Source organism: Pelophylax lessonae, assembly GCF_965119305.1.
Source record: "Pelophylax lessonae genome assembly, chromosome: 1".
Taxonomy (NCBI): Eukaryota; Metazoa; Chordata; class Amphibia; order Anura; family Ranidae; genus Pelophylax; species Pelophylax lessonae.
Genome location: NC_138768.1, coordinates 25,274,044 through 25,295,884, shown reverse-complemented (window position 1 = coordinate 25,295,884; position 21,841 = coordinate 25,274,044).

The following is a 21,841-nucleotide window of genomic DNA, read 5'->3' as shown; positions in this document are numbered from 1 at the left end:
AACTCTGGAGATGGGGAGACTCTATCGTGTGTTATATCCGAAATTAATACAAATAATTTATTCCAGAAGGACCGTAGTGAAACACAAGACCACATGGTGTGGTACAGAGTACCTATTTCTCCGCACTGTCGCCAGCACAGAGAAGAGTGGGATGGGTAAAACTTTGACAGCTTGAATGGGGTGAGGTACCAGGAGTGGAGCACCTTCTGGTACTGTTCCCAATGGGTAACACATTTCGTGGCCGCATAGGTGTAGGCAAAAGCTTTCAGCCATGTGTTATCAGGGAATGAGGATACCAGGGTGCTTTCCCATTTGGAGACTGACGGGGGTTTAGAGAAAAAATTATGGTTATTATAGATGGCGTAGAACAGCGTGATACCTTTCATATGAGGAGCTGTGTTCTGAAGGAAAATGTGTACCAAATTAGGGATTTCTACGCAAGTGGGAATTGGGTGTTTGTGGAGGAAGGATTTGATCTGGAGGTAAGAGAAGACTGCTCCCTGTGGAAGATCGAAATGGGTTCGTAAACTATCAAACGGGCTCAGGTGGGGTCCGTGACATAGGTCGCTAAGGAGCAATATTCCCTTGCGCATCCACAATTTTATATCTAGGTGTGGGAGAAAGTGGCACAACACCTCCAATGGGACCTGTATTTTGTACATGGAAGATGCAGGTGGTTGTAAGCGAAAAAATTCCCTCCACACAGAGAGGGAGGCTTGAACAATCGGGTTCTCGGAAGTCCCAGGTCGGTCTCCTAGTATAGTAGCTATGAGATTCAACTTTAAATCATGCCCAGGGACCTCAAAGGACTCAATGGAAGTCCACGTCTTGTGCGGAGACGGCGCCCATCAAAACCTAAGTTGGTCTAGAATACACGCCTTGTAGTAGGCGGTCAAATTAGGGACACCCATACCTCCATGTCTTCTGTGTAAGACCATGGTTTTAAGGGGGCACCTCGGAGGCCTGGCATTCCATACAAAACGGGTCAACTGTTTTTGGAGAGCAGAGAAGAAAGACACCGGCAAGGGTATGGCTAGAGTTCGAAATAGATAAAGTAGCTTCGGGAGGATGAGCATTTTAAAGGAAGCTATCCGACCCATAGTGGACAATTCTTGCATACGTAATTGTTGTAAAAGTGAGGGTAGGGAGTCCAAAAAGGGTTTAAAATTGTGAGCATACAGTTGTGAAGTATGGGGTGTAAGGTGAGTGCCGAGAAAGGGGATAGAATGTGAGTTGCAGATAAAAGGAAACCTACCGGCTAGGGAACTCTGTAGTGTGGGCGGTATATTAAGACTCAGTATTTGTGATTTATTGGCGTTTAGTTTATAGTAAGACACCCTACTGAACTCAGTCAGGAGGGCGTACGATTCTGGCAGGGAGGTGGCAGGGTCCGTTAGTATAAGCATAACATCATCGGCAAAAAGGCTTATCTTGTGTTCCAATCCAGCCACTGACAAACCTTTGATGCGGGGGTGAGAACGAAACCTTTCTGCCAGGAGCTCCATGAGGAGGGCAAATATGATGGGGGGCAAGGGGCAGCCCTGCCTAGTGCCATTCGTGATCTGGATAGGCTTCAATTTCATCCCTGATGTGAGGACAGTCGCAGACGGGTTGGAATACAGAGACAGGACTGCTGACTGTATCCATCCTCCAATCCCGAAGACATCGAGGACTGGCCGTAGATAGCCCCAGTGGACCCGGTCGAACGCCTTCTCCGCATCCAGAGAGAGAAGCAGGGAAGGTGTCCGAGCGGCCCCCACCCTGGAGATCAAGACGACAAGCCGTCTCGTCCCGTCCGGATCTTGACGGCCTGGGACAAAGCCAACCTGATCCGGATGAACCAGAATAGGTAGAATTTTTGGAATCCTAAGGGCCAGCAGTTTAGCAAATACTTTAACATCGGTATTTAGAAGCGATATCGGCCTATAATTGGCCGTAGCCACAGGGTCCTTGCCTGGCTTAGGAAGGGTCACTATCACAGCCCTCAACATTTCCGGGGGGAACGTTAATGAGGAGGAAGCAAGTTCAAAAACAGGTTGCAAGTGTGGAGTGATAATATCAACCAAAGCCTTATAATACTCATTGGGGAGACCATCTTCCCCCGGGGATTTATAGTTGGGGAGCCTGCGGATGGCTGAGCTTATTTTGAGGGAGGTAAAGGGTTGAGAAATAGACTGGAGTTGTTCGGTCGTGAGAACAGGGAGCTTGACCTTGTTAAGAAAATCCGCAATCAGTTCAGGACAGGGTTGAGGAGTGGCAGGGTCCGATCGCAGATCATAAAGTGATTGATAATAATCCCCAAATGCGTCGGCTATATCTTTTGGGTTAGTCATAGAGACTTTAGTATTAGGATGCATTACGGAAGCAATTTTACGTCTAGCTTGTAGCGTTTTGACCCGCCTGGCTAGCCACGCCCCGGCCCTGTCCCGGAGCCCATAGAATTTGGCCTTGGTGTATTTCAAGTGATTCTCATATTTATAAAGAAGTAGGGATCTCAATTTTTGCCTGTCAGCTAACAATTCCTGGGTAAGAGTAGGACTCGGGTTCGACTTATTGGTCGCCTCCTGTGTTTCTATAGTAGCCAGAAGTTCTTCAACTTGCTTTCTCCTACTGTTTTTAAGACCTGAAGCCATTTGGATTAAAATACCCCTCATATACACCTTATACGTGAGCCACAGGTTGAATCGTGAAACATCAGCCTTATCATTGAACTCAAAAAAATCATTGTGAGCCTGCACGATCTTTTGGTATGAAATCTTATCCTCCAACAAGGAGGTATTCATCCTCCAAATATGGGGGGGGGGGGAGATTTGCCAAGCTTATCATCAAATTCCAATGTGATCGGAGTGTGGTCGGACCAAGATATCGTACCAATGTCAGCGCGCAATACATTTTGCAGAGACAGTTTATCAGTCAGAAAATAGTCTATACGGGAGTAGGATGAGTGAGCAGCTGATAAAAAGGTGAAGTCTCTCTCGTTCCCATGGAAGCACCTCCATACATCGTATAGATCGTTTTTCTGCAGTAGGGAGGAGAGAGAGCAGGACGGTCTCCTAGCCTGGGCAGTAGAGTCCATAGCCTGTTGTGCGACAGTATTAAAGTCCCCTCCAATAATAAGCGTGCCCTGCACATTACCTTCCAATAATTTAAAGAGGTGGGTGAGAAATTTCCTCTGCCTGGTATTGGGGGCATATAGATTTACCAGAGTGAAAAGTGAACCGTTGATTTCACATACAAGAACAATATACCTTCCCATTGGATCTGCAATGGTGCATTTATGCAGGAAGGAAACAGAGGTGTTAACTGCGATAAAGACCCCACAGGACTTTTTGGGAGAGTTAGCCATATACAGATGAGGGAAGTTGTGAAAAAAAGGGGAGGTATAACTGCGCTAAAGGTAAAGAAAAATGTGAAGCAGCGACTTCAAGTGTGACCACACCCTCAAATCAATATACATACAATAAGTCGCGCTAAATGATAATAGAACAAATGAATGTCCAATAAAGGTGCACAAAAAAGTCCCAAATTAATGAACGTGAATAGTGAAGAAATAATATTTGAAATCTTGATCAGCATACAAACAATCTGGATCCCTTAGGAAATACGCTTACCAGACAGGTAATTCAAGATCGCAAATTTCATATGCCAGGATGACTTGATTGCATAACTTTCAACATTGAGGTGCTCGATATAATAGTGTCATAAATCATGTAGAAAAAAAGGGAGAGCACTCCATAGCGTGATACCGTAATAAAATAGTATTCAAACAACAAGCGTGTTGAGGGAGCGGATGCGCTTTGCCGTCCGGCCGGCGGCTCCACATCCCCTTGTGCATTTTATCCGTTTTGCTTGTAAGTGTATTCCTTTTTATTAATAAATCAGTCTTGAAGATTTCACACTATTGGCGCTTTCTCTCTTTGTCTGGACTGGTCCGTTTTACCTACTGGCATGGCTCTGGTCTTTGAGATTATATGGTGACACATCTACTGGCATCACTCTGGTTCCTGTGGCGGTCCGCTTATATGCTGGGGGAGCGTATTGAGCTACTATATCCTTGTGCATCTGAAATTAGGATTTGGTAAGAGGCTTAGAGTGTCTTTGGGTGTCAAGTCTGAGGATTAGCTGTATCTAGAACCTTTCCATTTCTGAACTCTGCTGATCTACCTTTCAATCTGGTAAGAGGCTATATGGTCGGTGGTGGTCTTTTCCTCTCACTCATCACTGGGATAGATATCTATGTCTGTGGTTTATATCGTTCTGGTAAGCACCTTCACAGTTGGTGGCGGTTATTCACACTTCTATGTGGTGGTGGAATTTTGTTGTTTGAATACTATTTTATTACGGTATCACGCTATGGAGTGCTCTCCCTTTTTTTCTACATGATTTATGACACTATTATATCGAGCACCTCAACTTTGAAACTTATGCAATCAAGTCATCCTGGCATATGAAATTTGCGATCTTGAATTACCTGTCTGGTAAGCGTATTTCCTAAGGGATCCAGATTGTTTGTATGCTGATAAAGATTTCAAATATTATTTCTTCACTATTCACGTTCATTAATTTGGGACTTTTTTGTGCACCTTTATTGGACATTTGTTCTATTATCATTTAGCGCGACTTATTAGATGAGGGAAGTTAGAGAAGGAAAATTTCGGGCACTTATCCTTGGCAAAATGGGATTCCTGCACATATAGAACATCAGCGCGCAGACACTTTGCTTCTCTTAATAACGAGGCCCTTTTAGCAGGACAGTTCAGGCCCTTGGTGTTCAGTGACATGAACTTCAGTGGCATGGCAGCATGGGGGGATTACTGGGCAGAGTGGCAATGAGACAGAGTAATAGAAGATGCAATGCCGCAACCGGCCGGTAGAAGAGCCTGTACCAGAGCGGGTTACATGTCAGGGAGTCTAAACATCCAGGAGAACAGCCGTCACTATGGATGCGGAGCAGCAGTGCACGTTGGTAGCAGAGCAGGAAGGTGATGACGAGCATAACAAACCACTGTGGGTGCTGGACCAAAAGGAAGAGAGCACAGAAGGGGGTATGCAGGGAGAAAAAAAGTAGACCAAAATAAAACATCAGTACATATAAAAAAAGCCTGAACATGCAGGCACAATGGGCGACCGTGGCCGCTAAGGCACATCGGGGGAGATGGTGGAGAAGCATCACTGAGATCCAAGCGCCCGGTCAAAACACATGACCGGTGGGCATCCGAAGATAAAAAAAAAGGAGCAAGAGAAGAAAAGGATGCAGTAGAGGGTTCCTTCTTTCTGTTGAGAGCCGTTTGTTGGGATATATCGGTATAGAGGGATATACCCGCAAATTCATCCGGCACCACCGGGTCGTGCTTGGCCACCGCTATAACCCTCTCCTTAATGTGATAGTAGTGAATACGGGCTAAGGTATCCCTAGGTGCGGTATCAGGCAGAAAGTTAGGCTTGGGGATGCGGTGAGCCCTATCCACACATAGCTCTATGTCAGTGAGAGTTGGTATAAGGGATTTCATAAGGCGCTGAACGAAGTTAGTCAAGTCCTTGTGTGGTACCGACTCAGGGATGCCCCCGAAACTTGATGTTATTGCGCCCAGTGCGGTCTTCCAAGTCCGCAAGCTTGTACTGGAGGCGCTGCATCTCGCTTTCTTGGTCAGCATAGGCGTCAACAAGATCATTATGAGCAGTGTACAGATCCGCCATTTTAGTCTCCAGATGCTGTATCCTGTCATCATGTATTTGCACAGTATCATGAAGTGGAGAAAACATGGTGGCGAGCTCATTAAACAGTGTGCTTTTCATAGACAGGAGCATTTTTTTTTCATACTGGCCTCTGAAAGAGCCTGGTCTGTGACTGGGAAAGCCTCTATTGACACTCCTGGCTTAGTCTGGAGTAAGGCTTGATAGGCCGCATTATAAGCTCCAGAAGGGGCTTCCCCCTCATGTCTGCGGTATTTGGTTTTGGTGGGGCTACTAGTAGTAGGTGACAGAGGGGGAGAAGTCTCATCCAGGGCTCTCCGGGGGGGTCCCAGGTCACTGGTAGTCAGGGCATTGTCAGAGGTGGTACCTGCAGAGGAGCGCGGTAAGCCGATCCCGGGGTCGGCACCATCTTGTCTTCCCCTGTGAGGAGCCGCCGGGAAGAAGTCCGTGAGCCGCTGCGGCGGCTTGTTACTCTTCCGCCGCTTGGACATGTTGAGGTGATCGGCAGGAGTCCCTGGAGGCAGCGGGTAAGCTGTGAAGGGAAAGACTCACTCCGGTCCGTCGCTGAGAGCCGCTACTGGGATGGATGGCAGGGAGCTCTCACACTAAGCGGCCATCAGCATCGCCGGCCGGACACGCCCCCCCTGTTTTTTTTTTTTTTTTTATTGCACGTCTCTATAGAACAGTATGCAATGGGTGTATCTCACTGTAACATATGCGGACAGGACCGCAATAAACTTTTTTGCCCCTAAATGTTTTTTTTTATTGCACGGCACAATACAACAGTATGCAATGGGTGTATGTCACTGTAACATATGCAGACAGGGCCAAAATCAACTTTTTTTGTCCCCTAAATCGTTTTTTTTATTGCACGGCGCAATACCACAGTACGCAATGGCTGTATGTCACTGTAACATATGCGGACAGGGCCCCAATAAACTTTTTTGCTCCTTAATGGTTTTTTTTTTTTTATTGCAAGGCGCAATTCAACAGTTTGCAATGGGTGTATCTCAATGTAACATATGCAGACAGGGCCGAAATTAACTTTTTTGCCCCTAAATGTTTTTTTTATTGCACGGTGCAATAGAACAGTATTCAATGGGTGTATGTCACTGTAACATATGTGGACAGGGCAGCAATAAACTCTTTTGTCCCCTAAATTGTTTTTTTCTCTTTCAAATAGTTTTTATTGATTTTTCAAACATACAGAGTAAGGAACATGTGAACAAGAATTTGGGGAGCAAAAAGGGGGGGAGCAGGCTTAACACAAATTAGCGTACTCAAAAGAAGATAAGAATGTCCATTATATCCAGCAACCACAGCAGAAACTATTTTCAACATTCTCATACTACCTAGTAAGGCCTAGGGTGCCATCTAGTGGCATAATACAATATTGCCTAACATTCCTATGATCATAATGTAAGATGGGAGGAATACCAATCTGTCCATGTCTGCCACCATGACATTTCTCTTATATATGTATCGTGAGTAGGTGCCATGAGTAACTCAAACGTTTTATGCGTTTGGGTTGTGGCTATTACCTCCGAGATAGACGGTGGCTGGGGATCTTTCCACCTCCTTGTAATATTTATTTTGGTTGCCATCAGTACATTAATCACCATTTTGCGGGACCTCACCGGGATGTTATCTATCAGGATATGGAGCAGAGCCAGGCTAGCGGAGGGCTGCACTTGGAGCTCCAGTAGTCGCGATATCAGGGCGAACACTTCCCCCCAAAGTGCCAGTATGGGGGGGCATGCCCACAATATATGTAACAGATTGCCCTGAGAGCCGCAACCCCGCCAGCAGGTGGGTTGGGTCGACGGAGCAAATTTTGCTATTACGCTCGGCGTGATGTACCATCTCAAAGATACTTTTAGATAGAGTTCTCTCAGGGAGGCGCTTAACGTGGCTTTTTGACTCGACACTATGGCTTTCTTCCACTGTGATGGAGAGAAGGTGCTCTCCAGATCCCTTTCCCATTTTATAAGGGGGGTAGTTTTGGTGAATACCTCCTTTTCGCTCAAGGTTGAATAAAAAAGCGAGATGCCCTTAGCGGACCTTAGGGGTGTGGTTAGGTAGTTCCAGACATTAACAGGAACTCTGGCTCGGAGCTGTGGGTTTTTGCGAATGCACGAGAATATTTGGTTATAACAGAGCCATTCTCCTTTACCTAAGTGTAATTCAGCTGTCAGTGTTTCAAATGATTTTTCCTTGCTATTGTGGTGTAAGTCACTCAGGTATACAGGTGGAGATTCCCGCCAAGCATGGAGGTCTAAGTTTGGTGTTAGTTGAGATAATCCCATTACCGGAAAGGGGATTTCAATTAGCGGGGTGTTCTTCCATTTAGTGTGTGTAAGGTGCAACCACGCCATTACCGTTGCTCTAATAGTCGGCGATATATATTTGGGAAGGCGATCGCCTTGCTTCCTGCTGCAGAGCCAGGTGCGCAAATTGGCTTCAGGGGTCGTTGCCCGTTCCGTCAGGCCCCAGGTTGTATTCGGAGTCGGCAGGAACCAAGTTCGCATTTGCGACAGTATGGTAGCCCAATAGTAATCCAACAGATCTGGCACAGATGCACCTCCCACACTCTTGGATTTCATCAGTATGAATCTAGCGCATCTAGCGCGTTTGCCTTGCCAGAGGTATCTGGACAGTGTAACCTGGAGGGAACTAATGTATGTTTTGGGGACAGGTATCGGTAAGGACCTGTATAAGTATAGCAGCTTAGGCAATGTGCACATTTTGAAGGCTGCCAATCTCCCAGACCAAGTAAGTTCAAACTTGGAGAGAGAGATTGGAGTTCAGTAGAGAGTTGCGATTTAAAAGGGACATAGTTGGCTCTAAATAAGCTGTCTGTGGTCCTAGTGAGTGTGATTCCCAGGTAGGTGATGCCCTGGTCAGACCATTTGTACGGGAAGGATTGAGTTATAAGGTTTCTTTTTTTTTTTTTTTTTTTTTTTTATTTCTTTATTAAATTTTCCAGGTAAAAAATTATTTACAACACTCCAATCACTGGAGAATTTTTTCATATACATTTTACACATATTACCTTTTATCCCTTTTTTCCCCCCTCCCTTCCTTATCCCTCCCCCCCCGTCTCTTCTTATCATTCGACTCCTATTATTTGTCTGTATTCCCTCGTGTCCTTAAACTCTTGCCACTCATCCCAAATCTCCTCTTCATTCCCCTGTTCCTCCTCCTCCCAGGTCCTCAGCTGCTCCAACTTTCTTATTTTCTCTACTTTTAACAGCCAATCTTTCCTGGAGGGGGCCTCTTCTTTTTGCCAATTAAAGGGAATCAAGCTCTTAGCTGAGTTTAATAAGTGAGGGAGTAATGTTTTTTTATATTGTTTCACTGACATATGGGTTCCATGAAACATGCATTTCCAAGGATCCAAGGGAATATCTATTTTAGTAATTTTACTTATCAATTCTATAACTTCGCTCCAGAATACTTTAATTTTTGGGCACTCCCACCATATATGGGCTATAGTCCCTACCATCTGACATCCCCTCCAGCAAAGTCTTGAACTCTCTACCTGAATTCTTCCCATCTTATCAGGAGTGTTGTACCACCTTGTGATCAATTTATAGTTCATCTCCTCCGTGTTGGTGTCTATCGCGGATTTATGTACTAATTGAAGGCTCTTATCCCACTGTTTGTTGTTACTACACGGGCCGAGGTCTCTTTCCCATTTTTCTTTTAATGTTATTCCTCTCTCTTTTGTTATTGTTAATAGTATTTTATACACATTCGAAATATTGTTTATTATCTTATCTTTAAGACATAATTGCTCAAGAGGGCGGAGGTCGTTTATATCTCTCAATGGCTGCGGTAGTGACAATGTGAAGTGCTTTAGTTGGATATACCTCCACTCATTTATCTTCCAGTTTTCTTTCCTTTGTTTCAGCTCCGCCAAGGTTATAATTTTCCCCTTCTCTACTATATCCCCTAATTGTGCTTCTCCTTCTTCTATCCATTTACCTAATTCCTTCTCTTCCCCTGGTGCAAAAAATTTTGTGCCCTGTAACGGGATCAGTGGTGAATTGTGTTTCCAATTTTCTTTTTTATGTATATTATCCCAAACCTTAATAGCATGTCTTGTGATTATATGCGTGTTAGTGTCCAGATTTCTAAACCTCTCAGGTATCCATATAACTTTTGCTAGGTGTGTACCACTCATCGTGCTTTCTATTACCACCCAATTTCTATCATTATTTTTTTTTGTCCATTCTATCACCCTTGTGAGTATTGCTGCATAATAATAATTGTTAAAGTCGGGTAGGGCTAGTCCCCCTTGTCCCTTACCTTTACATAGTGTAGTGTACTTTACCCTTGGCTTTTTGTATTTCCAAATAAAGCGGGATATTAATCTTTTAAGTGTTTTAAAAAATACTTGAGGCAATGAAATCGGAATCATCTGGAATTTATATATAATTTTAGGCAGGATTATCATTTTTATCGTATTTATTCTCCCTATCCAGGAAAAGATTCTTGGAGATAATCTATTTAATTCTGATCTTACTTCATTCAGAAGTTCTAGAAAATTTGTTTTGTAGAGTTTTTCTGGAGTTGGGGTTAATTTTATCCCTAAGTATTTAATCTCATCTTTTCTCCAGTTGAACTGAAATTCTTTTTTTAACATCTCCTCTTCTTGTTTAGGGATATTAATATTTAATATTTCTGATTTTTTTTTGATTAATTTTTAAATTGGATAGTTCTCCATATTGTTTCATTATTTTAATTATGTTGGGCAAAGTGATCCTCGGATTACTTATGTAAAGCAGGATATCATCTGCAAAGGCAGATACCTTATGCTCCACTTGTCCCACCTTTATGCCCCCGATGTCCACACTATTTCTAATAGTTGCCAGTAGTGATTCCAAAGATAATACAAATAACATCGGAGACAAGGGACATCCTTGTCTTGTTCCATTGAGCATTTTAAACGAATCTGACAAAGTTCCATTGACCTTTACCTTTGCAGTTGGTTGATTATACAAAGTTTTGATCCAGGCTAACATTCTAGGTTTTATTCCCAACTCCACTAGGGTGTTTATCATGAACTCCCAGTCTACCCTGTCAAATGCTTTTTCCGCATCTATTGACAGGAGTAGACTGGGAGTTCTGCTTTTTACCATATGGTCTATCAACAGTATAGTTTTTATCCCATTGTCCCGTCCCTGTCTCCCCGGGATGAATCCTACTTGATCATTGTGTATCCACTCCCCCATTAGATTCTTCATTCTAGTGGCCAAAATTTTTATTCTACTCATCTCGTACTGAGTCCCTATTCCGTTTATATATTCTTTAAATCTTGGGATTAAAATGTCCTTAAATTTTTTATAATAACCTATGGTAAACCCATCCGGTCCTGGGCTTTTACCCAGGCTCGTTTCTTTAATGGCTCTCTCTATTTCTTGTTCTGAGATTGGTCTTTCTAAGAATGTTAACTTTTCCTCATCTATCTTTGTCAATCCTGCGTCTACAAGGTATTTTTTGATTTTCTCCCTCCTTTCTGTTTCATTCCCCTGTATCTCACCTTTCTTTACTGCATAAAGATTTGCGTAGTAGTTTTGGAATTCTTTGGCTATTCCTGTCGTTGTTTGAATTATTTCCCCATTTTTATTTTTAATTTTATCTACAAAATTTTTTCCTTTCTTCTTTTTCAGGATTTTTGCTAGGTTTTTCCCAACCTTATTACTTTCAATGTATTTTTCTTTTATGCATCTTTTTATTTCCTGCTTTATTTCCTGTTCTAGTAGATCTTTCAATTCTTCTCTCTTCACCTCAAGTAAATTATTTATTAATATATCTTGTGTATTTTTATGTTTTTGCTCTAATTGATGTACTTCTGTCATTAGCCTAATCTTATCTTTTATTCTTTCTTTTTTCCTTTGGGTCCCCTTTGAGATAAATATGCCCCTCATATAAGCCTTATGAGCTTCCCATACTATGTCTTTTGGTGCATCTTTTGTATCATTTATTTGAAAATAAAATTCCAACTCTTTCACTATTTCTTTTTCCCACTTTTTATCTCCAAAAATCTCCTCATTTATTTTCCAAGCATCCATCCTAGGCCGCTCTTTCGCCATTTTTATTTTTACCATAATGGGGGTATGGTCCGACCAAGTCTTGACCCCAATCTCTGCCTCGCTTACCCTTTCGATCCACCTATGTTCGATTAGTATATAATCCAATCTTGAGTATGTTCCATGTACACTTGAGTAACATGTATAATCTCTATCTTTCGGATGGAGAATTCTCCAAATATCTGCCAGTTGATTTGTAAATAATTTTTCCTTTATTTTCTTTGCCTGTACTTTATTTATCCGTAGGGTTTTTGATGTGGTATCTACTTTAGGGTCGAGGCAGAGATTGAGGTCCCCTGCCAGTATGACTCCTCCTTTTTTAAACTCCATTAATTTTCCCAGTACTTTACCTAGGAAGTCTACTTGTCTCTCATTAGGGCTATATATATTTACTAGGGTCAAATCTTCATCTCCTATTTTTCCTCTTAGAAAGAGGTATCTTCCCTCTGGGTCTACCATTCTCGACTCGAGAGCAAATCCAAGGCCCCTGGAGATGCCAATGGCTACTCCCTTGGACTTCCTCCCGGGTGAGTCCGCGTAATACCAGGTAGGATGACTCTTAGAATATAATCTAATATTAGATGCATGAGATAAATGAGTCTCCTGTAAGAATGTCAGATCTGCTTTCAAATAACTAATTTCTTTTAATTTTTTTTTCCTTTTTTCTGGAGAGTTTAAACCTCGGACATTGTAAGATAATATGTTAACTATAACCATTGTTTCTTAATCTTCATTACTGTCTTTCTCTATCATCTCTTCAACTCTAAGGTGGCCATAGAAACTGTTCAACCAACACCAGGGATCCCTAAGAGATGGCATTAATCCCAAGTTTTTTCTTGTCTTATGAGTTCTCTTAATTCTTGTATTTTCTTATAGGAGACGTTTTGATCTATTGACTTCTTTTTCCCTCTTTCTTCCCCTTTCCTCTTCCCACCCCTACCCTCCCCTCCCCCAACTATTCCCGGTCCCTCCATCAGGGTTGTCGATTCTCCTTCCTCCCTTTCCAATCGACTTGTGGCCGAGGTCGAGCTCTGCCAGTGGTCACCGTTCCCTCCCATCTTCCCTACCGTAGGGTCTAATGGTGACGGCCCGCTGATCTCCATAGGGCCACCCTTTTTTTATTCTTACTTGCTTCTCCTCCCCTCCTCCCCTCCTCCCCTTCTCCCGCCAGCCCATTTCTATTCTCCTGATCTTCGATTTTGTATAACATATTTCTCTGCTCCATTTTCATTTTTCTCATTTGTTTTTTTAGATTTTTTAGTTCTTTTCCTTGGGACTCCACCTTCTCTTCTGTTTCTTCTACTCTGCCCAGAATATGCCCAAAGTCGACGTGTAAGGTAGCCATCTCGGCTTTGATGGATCTTTCAAGGCTGGCAAACATTTCCCGCATTTCTGATTTTGATGGTGGATAATCTTTTTCATTGAATTCATCTTCTCTATTCATGTCTCCATCCTCTATTGTTATACTGCTTTCTCTTGACACTTGTAGGCTTTCTTCCCTACTTACTCCTATATGCTTTTGATTCTTAATTTTCTTGGTGCCCTCTGTATTTTGTTTGGGTCTAACAACCGGTTGATACTCTGGCTGTGTGTTTTGACCTTTTCCCTCAGGTGTCATGTATTTTTTAATTGTTCCTGGGCTTACTGTAGTTTTTGGAGGTTTCCCTGCTACTTCTTTTGCCGTTTTACCTCTCATTGTGGATTCGGCTCTGGGGAATAAGCCCTCAGTATAGCTTCCTCTTATGTCTCAGTATGAACTAAATATCATATGTATCATTCAGTGATTCAGGTAAGAGAGGTCCCACACTTTTTGCACGACAGTCTCACTAGTTCTTAAGCTATAGACTCACACATGATAATATAGCTGTGCTACCAGGGGAAGCTGTTGTTGAAGTCAAACGTATGAAAATTTTGGTGGTTTCCCCTCTCACTTAAGTACTCAGATTCCCGCACATTTCTCAATGCGCGTAAGTAAGATCTGAGGGGTTTCCGCACTCACCTAAGTGAGTAGAGTCTCGCACTTTTTCCAGGGCCGTTCAACTGCCTCTTAAGCATACACTCGTAAATAAAGAGTTATAAGGTTTCTAGTGATGCCATCCACACCCAGGTCCAGGATGTTAGATTTATTCTCATTGACTTTGTACAGGGATATGTCCCCAAAGTCTATGAGGATTTGCTTTATGCGCGGTAAGGAGGTGGTTGGGTTCGATATCATAAGAATGACATCATCTGCGAAGAGACTGATGCGATGTTCTAAAGAGTCTACTGTGATGTCCGAAATTTGCGGGTCCGACCTGATCTTTTGGGCAAGGGGTTCTATCGCCAGGTTGAAAATGAGAGGAGACAGGGGGCATCCCTGCCTCGTCCCATTTGTGATTGCGAATGGCGCCGATAGTGTGTTGTCCACCAGGACCTGGGCTGAGGGATTTGCATACAAGGCCATGATCGCGGAGAATATGTGTCCCCCTATACCAAAACGTCGGAGAACTTCCCTTAGGTAGCCCCAGTGTACTCGGTCAAACGCCTTCTCTGCATCCAAAGATAGAAGCAGAGAAGGCGTTCTGGAGGCATGAGCGGCGTGTATGATGTTAATGAGTCGCCTTGTGGCGTCTGCAGATTGTCTGCCTTTAGTGAATCCTGCCTGATCCTTGTGGATAAGTTGTGGCATGTAAGTCATTAATCTAGTGGCAACCGTCTTGGCATAGATTTTCACGTCCGTATTTAATAAGGATATTGGGCGGAAATTTTGTGGGGTAACGGGATTCTTGCCGGGTTTAGGAAGGGTGACAATTGTGGCAGTAAGCATCTCTGAGGGGAAGGAGGACGATAGTGCTGCCTCATTGAAGACCGCACACAGGTGTGGGGCTAGAATGTCACTGAGTAGATGGTAGTACTCATTGATCACCCCGTCTGGGTCAGGAGACTTCCCGGACGGCAGTGATGCAATTGCTGATTTTACTTCATCTACTGTGAAGGGCTGATTGAGCTGTACGAGTTGTGTGGGAAGTAATTTAGGAAGCTCTATGGAATCTAAGAATGTGTTGATGAGTTCCGGTGTGGGTGAAGATAGTTGGGACGCTTGGAGGTTATACAAGGAATCGTAATAGCTGCTGAACGCGTTAGCTATGTCCTTGGAATCATGGAGCTTGGCTCCGGTAAATGGGTGGTTAATGGAACTAATCCTATTTTTAGTACGCTGGCCTTTCAGTTTGGCTGCAAGCATTTTACCCACCTTGTTGCTGGTGGCGTAGTATCTCGCCTTAGATCTACGGAGGTCACGTTCATAGGAATCTAGCAGGTAGGACCTGAGTTACTGTCTAAGAGCCATAAGTTGGTGTTTAAGGGCTATGGAGGGGGCAGATTGGTTTTGAGTCTCCACCGTAGCTATCTCCCTAGTAAGTCTATCAATTGCTTGGGTCCTTTTTTTGTTCATTCTATGTTGCAGTTGTATTAACACACCTCTACTAAATGCTTTGTGGGCATTCCAGAGGACAGCGGACTCCGATACCGACCCCGTATTGGTCTGGAAGAATTCTAGCACTGAATGTTTGAGGCTATCAGCATTTTCTGGGTTTTTGAGAACTTCCGCTCTCGCCCTCCACGGCTTAGATGTGGAGGTCTTAGGTGATATTGTTAGGGTGATACTGATCGGGGCATGGTCGGACCAGGTTATAGGAGCTATCTCGGAGTCCACTGCCCTCCGGAGGATTGCCTTGTCAGTCAAAATCACGTCAATACGAGCATATGAATTATGCACAGCAGAATGGTGAGAGAACATCCTGTCGGAAGGGTGGTGACACCTCCACACGTCGAACAAGTCGTGCTTATGGAGAAATCCATGTAGTGAGGGCTGGAGCCTAGAGGAGCTGGCGGTAGAGTCGAGGGTCCTGTCCGGTGGCAAGTTAAAGTCTCCGCACAGTATCAGAGATCCTTTTTGAGCCCGTCTGACAGTTTTGAGTGTGCGATTGAGGAACCGCAACTGGTGAACATTGGGGGCATAAATGGATGCAATGGTGAGCGGCAGACCATCTATAGAGCACATCAATATAAGGAATCGGCCATTGGGATCCGCGATGCAGGATAGGAGGGAGAAGTCCACAGACTTGTGTATGGCTATTAATACCCCTTTCCTCTTTTTCGGGCAAGATGCAGTGTAGATGGTGGGAAAATCTCTATGTGCACAAGAGGGAGTATGTGAGTCCAGGAAGTGAGTCTCTTGAACGCAGATTATCTGTGCTTTGTGACTTAACGCTGTACGCCACAGAGAAGCTCTCTTGGCTGGATGGTTCAAGCCGTTAGCGTTCAGTGACAGTATTTTAACCGTCATTGAGGTCTAAGGAAATGTGTGCGGCGTGGTTACTCACGGTTCCGAAGATATCAGATGGTGGTCGGAGGCAGAGATGGATGACCGATGAAAAGTGAAGCATAGGGTTTCCAGAAGCTTGCAGGTGATGCAGAATAGTTTGTGGTCTCCTGTTGGAGTGCCAGCTGGAGAGGTGGACTTTCGCAGTGGTCACATCGTCAAGGGTTAAAGGGTGCCTGCTGGATGGGAAGGGGGAAAACAAAAGACAAAGGGTAGAACAAAACAGCATGAAGAACAATAAGGAGATCATTGGTATTTGACCGTCTCCCGGTGGGGGTAAAACAGTTAATCAGCCAAGCAGGCCAGGTGGTCCAGGTAGATCCATTCTGCTTGGTAGACATCCAGAATAATGCGGAAGAAAGGTTAACGTAACCAGAAAGAACCAGACTCGGTAGCTGGTGTGTATGATCAAGTGTCTCTCAGGTTTTGGTGGGGCACAGTGTGCCATTGCTGAGGGATCTTGCTTATGGGATTCTTGGCCCCAACCGGGGGTGCAGCTTCGGGGATGATACCCCATGTTTGTAGTAGTGACAGGCCTCTCTCAAGGTTGGTAATGGAATGGGATGATCCGTTCCTCTCTACCACTATTTTGGAAGGATGTTTCCATTTATAGGGAAGGTTGTGGTTTCTGAGTGCCTTCGTTATAGTGGACAACTGCCGCCTCATGTCCAGAGTGTGCTTGGAGAGGTCGGCAAATATTTGTATAGTGGCGTACGGGTCGGGAAGTTGGCCCAGTGATCTAGATTTTTGCAATATGGATTCCTTGATGTGGTAAAAGTGCACCCGTAACAGGGTGTCTCTGGGAGTGTGCTGGGGCAGGAATGGAGGTTTAGGAACCCGGTGTATGCGGTCAATGGTTAAGTCCAGAGGAGTAGCTCCAGGAAGAATCGTGGAGAAAACTTCCAGGGCAAATTTGTGTAGCTCTGCGGGCAGGACTGATTCAGGTATGCCCCGGATCTTTAAATTGTTTCGCCTAGAGCGATCCTCTAGGTCTGCTATTTTCGCTTTAAGCCACTGGCGTTCCGATATGTTTTCATCATGTGCTTCAACTAGTTCATTAACAGTAGATACCATGTCAGACATGGAGGACTCCACATTATGGACTCTATCCCCAAGGGAGTGGACCTCAGTGGTGAATCTATTAGCCAGGGCCACTATGTCTGATTGCAAGGAGGAATGGAGTGCAAACATCATATCTTTTAGGGCAGTGTCCAGTATGGGCTGTCCCACAGTAGGGAAAGCGGCAATAGGAGAGACCCCCAGGGATACTGGTAGTAGAGAGGAGGTGGTGCGGCCTGAGTATGAGGCCTGTGCCTGTGCATCAAGCCTGAGCTTGGATTTGGCTGGACTGCTGCACGTAGGGCTGGAAGGCTCAGGAGTGCGGGGGGACACAGTACCTGTCTGCGGAGGATCGCAGGAGGATCGATCGTCCGGCAGATCCGAATAGTGCTCCCGCTGTCTCTCCGGAGCGGCAAGGCCCGAGCTGCCGGCGCCATCTTGTCGACCGCTCCGGGATGGCGGCGGGAAGAAGGCCGTCAGTTTCTTCGGTCCCTTCTCGTTTTTGCGCTTCCCGGTCATGGCTGCAGGTGCAGGGGTGATAGGGCGATGCTGCCCGATAAGAAAGAAGGCTTGATGCCGCTTGTAGGTGTGTGGATGTCGCTGGATGCAGAGCCCTGGAGCCGGAGCGAGGGATCAAGCTGGCATCAAGGTCCCGCGCCGGCCACGCCCCTACTCCCTAAATTGTTTTTTTTTTTACTTTCAATAGTTTTATTGGAATATTTTCAAGAACAGAAATCAACGAAAACAAACAACAATAAATGCAATAAAGTAGGTATGGTGATACATGGAATAATAAGCCAGAAGAGTAAGTGGATAAGAGGGAGGTGTCCCACCAGAGAAATCGTATCAATGCAAAAGGCCAAAACAGGTGAGTGGGCATGGTCATGGAGAGTAATAGCTTAAATTGGAGAAACAGCAATACAATGCCCAATTGAACAAACGGAAAAGACCATACCCATATTAGGGTAAAAGTATTCAGGCGAAATATGGGAGTACCCCCCAGCAGAGGGAACAGGAAAGGACGCCGTGCCCCCCAAGGGTGGCGATACATCCGGGTCCAGTCCGATCCCCCTCCGAGGGCCAGTCCATAAATCTTTGGGATGGTCGAAGGGAGCCTGGGGGACAGAAGGGGAAGGGGAAGAAGACACAGGGGGAAAAAGAAACGAAAGAGAAAAAAGGAATAGAGAGGGAGCAGGAGAAGGAATGAGAAGAAAGAGCAAAACAGTCCCGCGCAGGGTTTATAAAGAAACTTGCACGTATTTGGCCCAGGGTTCCCAAACCGTTTCATATTTAGGGACAGTGTCATTTAGCACACTAGAGAGCTTCTCTTGTGACATGATCCAAGAGATTTTTAGTTTGCATTCCCGGAGAGAAACCCTAGGCTTCTTCCAGGCCCTGGCAATGGTAATTTTGGCACCGATGAGGATGAACTGCAATAGCATGCGGGCCGGTTTGGGAAGCCTGGGGACCCTGTCATTTAGCAGTGCGATAAGGGGCGACTGCTGTATAGAACGGTCAAGCACTTTGCGAATAATCTGGAACAACTTATTCCAGAAGGGTCTAAGTTTAGGACAAGACCACCAGGTGTGTAAATAGTCCCCCCTAGCGCCACAACCCCGATAACAGAGGGGACTGGCACCAGGGAACATAGTAGCAATGCGCGTAGGGACTAAGTACCATCTTGTGAGCAGTTTAACGTTAGCTTCTATAAGAGACACGTTCATGATACCTTTATAGGAGCGAAGAAGACAGGAGCCCCAGCGGTCCAGATCCCAGTCCATCTCCAGGTCCCTCTCCCAATCGAGGGCATACTTAGGCTTCATCTCAGCACCAGCTAGAGCGGAGTAAATTATGGAGATCCCACCTCGTGTATCCTGAGCCTCGGCACACCAACGTTCGTAGCCCGTGACCTGCGGGGGTTCCGGCTTGTTGTACCAGATAGAGTGTAAGAAATGAGATATTTGGGAGTGCCTAAATCTTTCCGTAAGTGGCATTTTGAGGGTAGAGACACAATGTGGGAAGGAGAGAGGACCCATGGAGTTAAAAAAATGTCCTATACGGAACAAGCCTTTATTGAGCCACCAGTGGAATGTTTTAACATTTTGGCCCGGGGGAAAATTGGGGTTATTGAAGATATGAGTGAGGGGTTTAAGTTTAGACACGAGGGCAGGGTGTTTAATGAGTTGATCATGGAGGGAGAAGGAGTGGGAAAGGGTAGGAGCAAGTATAGGGGGTCTATTTTTCTGGGGGCACCAGGCTAGGAAGTCAAGTGTGAACTGGGGTACCGCCTGACGTTCCAGGTGGACCCAGTCCGGTTTCCCTCCCCTGCGATAGATAGTGGAGAATTGTGCCAGTTGGGCAGCGAGATAGTAGCGGCGCAGGTGGGGAAGTGCAATTCCACCTTGTTGGCGGGAACGAAAGAGAGTTGATTTGTCAAAGCGATGCCCCTTGGCACCCCAGACGAAGCGAACAATAGCAGATTGTAAGTCTTGCAAATGTGTGCTAGGGACAGGGATTGGGAGGGAGCGAAAGAGGTATAGGATGCGGGGGAGTAGCGTCATTTTAACGGCATTAATTCTGCCCAACCAGGAGAGATTATGGGAAGACCAAGAGGAAAGGTCCGCTTTGAGTTTTTTAATAAGGGGAGGATAATTAGCGGAAAACAGAGAACTAATGGAGGGGGTGAGTTGAGTGCCCAAATAGGGGATGGAGCCAGAGCTCCAGCTAAAGGGGAAGGTGGATTGTATCGTAGAGAGTTCAGCGGGGGATAGGGATACGTTAAGGGCGCTGGATTTAGTCATATTGACCTTGAGGCCTGATAAGTTGCCAAACATCCGAAGGGTGCAGAGTCCGAGTAGCAACCTTGGAGACGGACCCGAGCAGACGGGGAGGAGTACAATGCCCGAAGGGTACCTGTGAAGCGGGGGCCAAACCCCCATCTCTCAAGCATATCAAAAATGTACGTCCAGGAGACTGAATCAAAGGCCTTCTGGAGATCTAGTGAGAGGAGGAGGCCCTTACGTTTAGGCCCCCCATCCCACGCAGACCCCAGAAGGGAAATGATATCAACCGCTCTACGGACCTGGTCCGTGCCCTGTCTACCTGGTATGAATCCGGATTGGTCCTTGTGAACGTAACACGCTATGAATGAGGATAATCGGTCTGTGAGGAGTTTTGTGAGGATTTTAACGTCATTGTTAATCAATGAAATGGGACGGTAGTTAGAAACATCGCTAGCATCCTTGGAGGGCTTAGGGATAACCGCCAAAAGGGCAGAGTTGAGTTCACTAGGTAATGGAGTCCCAGATTTTAGGGAATTAAAAAATTTAGTGAGGTATGGGGAGAGCGAATCTGCAAAGGTCTTGTAGTATAGCGCCGGGAACCCATCGGGGCCCGGGGCCGAGCCCAGCTTGAGCTTTTTAATGACATCTAGAACTTCCCTCTCTGTGATGGGAGCCTCCATCTCCGCTCTGTGTTGGGTGGATATTCTGGGAAGAGGGACATCATCCAGAAATTTCTGGTCAGCAGAGGATGGAGGTGAGTCTCCACCTGCATACAATTTATGATAAAAGGAGCGGAAGGCCTCCATCACCGAGACCGGGTTCTGAGACAAAGCACCAGAGGGTAATCTAATTTTGGGGAAAATTACAGATCGTGGTTTGGGTGTAAGTTTGAGAGCTAGACGAGATCCTATGCGATCTCGAGTCGTGTAGAATTTGGCCTTGGTCCAGCGGAGGTGTTTCTCAGCTGCCGTCGTGAGGGCTAGGTTCAAAGCGAGGCGGGCAGCATCTAGGTTGGCTAGCGTGTCTCTGGTGGGATGCCGTTTATGATTGTGGCGGGCAGAAAGGAAAGAGCTCTCCAATTTTCTTACATCAGCTTGCCTTTCCCTTTTGAGTTTAGAGGCTAATTGAATGATCTTCCCTCTAAGTACGGCCTTATGGGCCGCCCACAGTGTGGGTGGGGAAATGTCCCCAACATTATTAAGGAGGAAGTATTCCTTGATGTCCGCCGCTATCATGGAACAGTGGGCCGGGTTTGAAAGAAGGGCTTCATTAAGCCTCCAGATTGAGGAGCCCTGAGAGGGGGCTCGGGGAGTAAAGGAAAAATGCACTATTGCATGGTCAGAAAGTGGAGTATCCCTTATACCAGCTTTCAAAACGAGAGGGACGGCCATGGTGGGGACAAAGATATGATCAATACGGGCGTACGTATGGTGAGGGGCGGAAAAGTGGGTATAATCCTGCGATCGCGGGTTCAGCTCTCGCCAAACATCAACCAGACCCAGGGAGGAGATGAGCCTGGCTACACGAAGACTATGTTTCGAGGGTGGCTTATATGACGGGGCTAGAGGTTTAGACTTATCGAGACGCTGATCAAAGGCCAGGTTCGAGTCCCCACCCATGACGAGCGTACCGACCGTTTCATTCGATAATAGCTTAGCTAGGGCCGTAAAGAAGCGAGTCTGGCCCTGATTGGGGGTATAATAAGTCAGCAGAGTATAGGGGGATCCATTAATTTCCCCCGTTAGGAGGAGGAATCTGCCTTCCGGGTCCTTAATAATCTTATTGGGGGTAAATTTGACAGATCTGGAGAAGAAGATCCCCACCCCTTTGGTCTTAGTGTCTGAATT